General features: G+C 40.9%; 1 protein-coding gene across 7 annotated transcripts in view; it reads left to right on the plus strand.

The window, feature by feature from the left end:
• znf385c (zinc finger protein 385C) overlaps positions 1 to 5,000 on the plus strand; it is an 87,892-nt gene that overhangs the window by 19,713 nt on the left and 63,179 nt on the right. The window contains exon 1 of one of the 7 annotated variants that reach the window (XM_047801089.1): positions 3,929 to 3,993. The exons of the other annotated variants lie outside the window; for them this stretch is intronic. The gene's annotated coding sequence lies outside the window, so the exon portion shown is untranslated. Of the gene's footprint in view, positions 1 to 3,928; positions 3,994 to 5,000 lie in introns of those variants that run through there. 7 annotated transcript variants of the gene reach the window in all.

The raw sequence follows: 5,000 nt of genomic DNA on the forward strand, positions 1-5,000 counted from the left end.
TTGGGGTTCGATTCCCGCCTCCGCCTTGTGTGTGTGGAATTTGCATGTTCTCCCCGTGCCTCGGGGGTTTCCTCCAGGTACTCCGGTTTCCTCCCCCGGTCCAAAGACATGCATGGTAGGTTGATTGGCATCTCTGAAAAATTGTCCGTAGTATGAGAGTGTGTGTGTGCCCTGTGATGGGTTGGCACTCCGTCCAGGGTGTATCCTGCCTTGATGCCCAATGACGCCTGAGAAAGGCACAGGCTCCCCGTGACCCGAGATGTTCGGATAAGCGGTAGAAAATGAATGAATGAATGAATGTTAAATAGGAACTTAATAAATTAATGTCTTGCATTTCAATTCGAATCATTATTAGTATTGAACTTTGAAATAAAAAAAGAACTATAAAATAAATGCAAATGCAATGTAGAGAAAAGCGTCAAGTTCGTGCAAAAGTTTGTGCAGCCTTCCAGTGGTAAGGTCTCTAAACTTAATAAACTCTTCAACTTGTGTCTCAATTGGATTACTGTGCATCGTCGGACATTATTCAGGTCAGAAATTAAAAATTTAAGAGAATAATAAATTCTCCGTTTCTTCTGACAATCAACAGACATGATCTCTTCTAGGCTGCTGACTGGGGATCTGCAAATGAAGAGGAAGGGTATTAAAAGAAAGCTTTAAGTAAGCTTTAAGTCATGACATATGATCTGAGAGACACAGGAATGGTGATTTGCTGTTATACTGTGCAGCACTGCTAGTACATACAGTATATGATCTACATGGAGGAGTCATCAGAAGGAATCTTTACCTGTGATCTCTTAGCAAAAGTGAACATCTATGTAAGCCAAAGGAATATTAAAAACAAATGCCCTGAAGTAATGCTGAAGTAAAAAAAATCATAAATGGAGCATTAAAGAAACAGGGTGTTTCTGATTGGTCAGGAGATGTTGATCATTTTTTAAAACTTCAGACAAATCACAGGTTTACATATTATTTATTGTACTCATTATAATATTCATTCATTCATTCATTCTCTACCGCTTATTCGAACTTCTCGGGTCACGGGGAGCCTGTGCCTGTCCCAGGCGTCATCGGGCATCGAGGCAGGATACACACTGGACGGAGTGCCAACCCATCGCACGGCACACACACACTCACACACTACAGACAATTTTCCAGTGATGTCAATCAAAACGACCATGCATGTCTTTGGACCGGGGGAGGAAACCGGAGTACCCGGAGGAAACCCCCGAGGCACGGGGAGAACATGCAAACTCCGCACACACAAGGCGGAGGCGGGAATCGAACCCCCAACCCTGGAGGTGTGAGGCGAACGTGCTAACCTCTAAGCTACCGTGCCCCCTCATTATAATATATATTTATTTTTTTATTTTTTTGGGTAGAAGTTTACACAGGGAATTGATGCAATGCAGGGCATGATCAGATTATTTTAAAATGTGTAATTGAACATGTTGAAATTTTGGAAAGAGTCTCCACTGAGCATTAAACCTGTCAATGGAATACTTTCCTAAATTAAAGTCTACTAGAATGAATATTCTAATGGAAAAGCTGGCATTACTAATGCGGTGGAAATTCAGTTATGAGACAAATAAACACGAGGCCTGACAACCGGGGTAAGAACGGAAAAAAAATACTTTTAATGGTGATTTCTGTTGCAACAAGCTCTAAATTTCGAGAAGCCGCACTAAAAAGGCACATGGTATTTTATAATACTTCCAAAACAATAGTCACATGGATGAAAATAACTATCTCTTCTGATTAGCTCGAAAAATTCTCCAACAGAACTGAACAGAGCTCCAACTACACTAAAAATGGTACATGATGTTAAAATATCCTGAGTTCGATATCATATTGTTGTTTTGTCTTATTGTCCAGCTATATGGTCTGATCAATATTTGTAATCATTATCTATTAAAATGTAAAAAATGTGTGTAAAATTGTGAACATTATACATTGATTCACATTAATAGCCAGTGTGAGGACGTGTAAAAGCAATCACACTGAAGTTCTCTACTACAGCCTTGTTCTAGTTCACAGGAATCCAAATCCTCTCAAATCCCCTCACTTAATGGAATTGGTATGCTACAGATCAGATATAGATTAGGTAGAAGATAATATATATAATATATATCTATAGATATATAGAGATATTAGGTTAAATATATATACTTAAATCTATATTGACTATATCTGCAATCTCTCTCTCTACTCTTAGATCTCATCTCTCTAATCATCTCTATTCTCTCTATACTCTCTGAAGAGAGAGAGAGAGAGATGCGAGAGAGAGAATGAGAGAGAAGATAGAGAGAGAGATAGAGAGAGATAGAGAGTGAGAGAGATAGAGAGAAAAAGATAGAGAGAGAGATAGATAAAGAAGGTGAGATGAAAGAATAGATAGAGAGTGTAGAAGAGAAGAGAATATAGAGAGAAAAAGCAGAGATAGAGAGAGAAAAGAAATGAGAGAAGAGAGTAGGAGTAGAGAAGAGAGAGAGAGTAGAGAGAATGATGAGGAAATCGAGAGAGAGTCTGATAGATAGATAGCATCATATTATACTATAGAAATATATCTCTTCTCTCATATAGCTCGATTATCTATATATGTCTCTCTCTCTCGCACTCTCTCTCTCATTCTCTCTCCCTCTCTCTCATTCTCTCTCTCTCTCATTCTCTCTCGCACTCTCTCTCTCTCTCTCTCTCTCTCTCTCTCTCTGTCTCTCATCACACATGCTAAAAAGGGATAACTATGGAATCCCAAACGTGCCTCATGACTCAGGGAACGTGTCCCCATGACTGCCGCGACCTTTACTTCTTTACTTCGCCCAGCTCTGTTTGAAGTTTGAATCACTTTACCCATAAAAGCTGATTCTATGAAATCTGATTCATCTCTCACAGATTGTCATTATGTGGGATATAGAAATGTAGAAATGTACTTTTTTCCCTATTCCCAGTACAGTACTAACATTAGAGCTCTGAGTATTGGCTGATCCAGTTCTGAGAAATGCTCTTGGTGTGGATGCAGCTATGACCAAATGGTTAATCTGGATTTTTTTTTCCAACACTGATTTGTGATTCGTGGGTCATCACGAATTTCAGATCACGACCTCTTTATGAAAACTACTCATGCAAATCAGGATCACAGAAGCAGTGTTTATACTATCACTATTTATAATACCTACTGCACACTGTGCAGAAGTCATCCACTCTCCTGTATATATCAGCTCAATAGATGTATATCTTTTTATTGGAATTTTGATTTATTGTAAACATTCCAGGGGGCACGGTGGCTTAGTGGTTAGCACGTTCGCCTCACACCTCCAGGGTTGGGGGTTCGATTTCCACCTCCGCCTTGTGTGTGTGGAGTTTGCATGTTCTCCCTGTGCCTCGGGGGGTTCCTCCGGGTACTCCAGTTTCCTCCCCCGGTCCAAAGACATGCATGGTAGGTTGATTGGCATCTCTGGGAAATTGTCCATAGTGTGTGAGTGTGTGAGTGAATAAGAGTGTGTGTGTGCCCTGTGATGGGTTGGCACTCCGTCCAGGGTGTATCCTGCCTTGATGCCCGATGATGCCTGAGATAGGCACAGGCTCCACGTGACCCGAGCCCCGTGACCCGAGGTAGTTTGGATAAGCGGTAGAAAATGAATGAATGAATGAATGAATGAATGTAAACATACCACTATACCACTATGCAGGTCTGGATAGATGCCAACTGCATTTCGCTGGTTTTCTACATGTGCTTTAAACAATGACAATAAAGTTGTGTCTAATCTAATCTAATCTAATCTATTCTAATCTAATGAGTAGTGTATGTATATTGAGCTGGGAAGCTGAGGAACAGCTGAGTAAACAGCTGAATTGCTCCCTGTTCTGCTCACACCAGTGGAAGAATTGTTAAATGCCTGTGTAATAAGGGACTTCCTGTGTTTTCTGCAGTGTGATGCGATTGGTTAATGGAACACCACAAGAGTTCAAGTGGTACTCCTTCTAGCTGACAAGGTGAGCCGGGTTACGTCGGGATGTGTGTTTATGACTGTTATTCAGTAAAGGTCACATCACCTCCGTCCATCCCAGGAGTCGTCCAGGATCTAAACAGCATTAAATAATAACAAAAAGAAAGAAATAAGGAAATTTATGGCATTTGGCAGACATGTGGGTTTGGGTGCTCAGACTTTCAGGATAATCTGGTGGAGTAAAAAAAAAGCTGGCTTTGGCCAATATTTACTCTAATTTCTGTATTTCACTCACAATTAAGCACAGCGGAAGATGAACACATTAAATATTTGTATCGAATTGTCGTTGCTCTTTTGGCTCTTCCCTGTGGAGGGTCACCACAACGGATCAACCGGTCTGCATATTTGATTTGGCACGGGTTTTTACGACGGATGCACTTTACATTTACATTTAACAGCATTTAGCAGGCACCCTTAACCAGAGTGACTTGCAACTGAGGGTTAAGGGCCTTGCTCAGGGGCCCAGCAGTAGCAGCTTGGTGGACCTGGGTTCAAACCCATGACCTTCCGATCAGTAGCCCAACACCTTAACCTCTGAGCTACCACATCCCACATACTTTGCACACTCAGTGGGAAGTGTTATCGACCCTCTTCCGCAGCAGCTTTTATCAAACAGATCAGAGCGTTAACATCAGCTGAGTCATTCCGCTCTCAGCTCTCGATTTTAAGCTGTGGCTAAAACCTGGCCAGTCTAGAGATTATTATCTTCTCACTCCATGGACTGATTGCTCACACACTCCATGAAGTAAACAGTTTGTGGAACATCAATGGTGCAATTATTCTGGCTAAAATCAAGAGCATCATTCCCACAACCCTCGTACAGAAATAGACACGGATTTGTCCTGCTTCAGCATGCTTTTCGCCAGTATGTGAATTCACTGTTTATTAGAATCAAATTGATGTGAAATGAAAAAACATGAAAAAAAAAAAAGAAAGAATGTCTTTATATTTGAGGTTTGACTTTGAGCTCTGATCAGATGTTGCACATTTTAA

The sequence above is a fragment of the Tachysurus fulvidraco genome, chromosome 15 (genome assembly GCF_022655615.1).
Source record: "Tachysurus fulvidraco isolate hzauxx_2018 chromosome 15, HZAU_PFXX_2.0, whole genome shotgun sequence".
Lineage (NCBI taxonomy): Eukaryota > Metazoa > Chordata > Actinopteri > Siluriformes > Bagridae > Tachysurus > Tachysurus fulvidraco.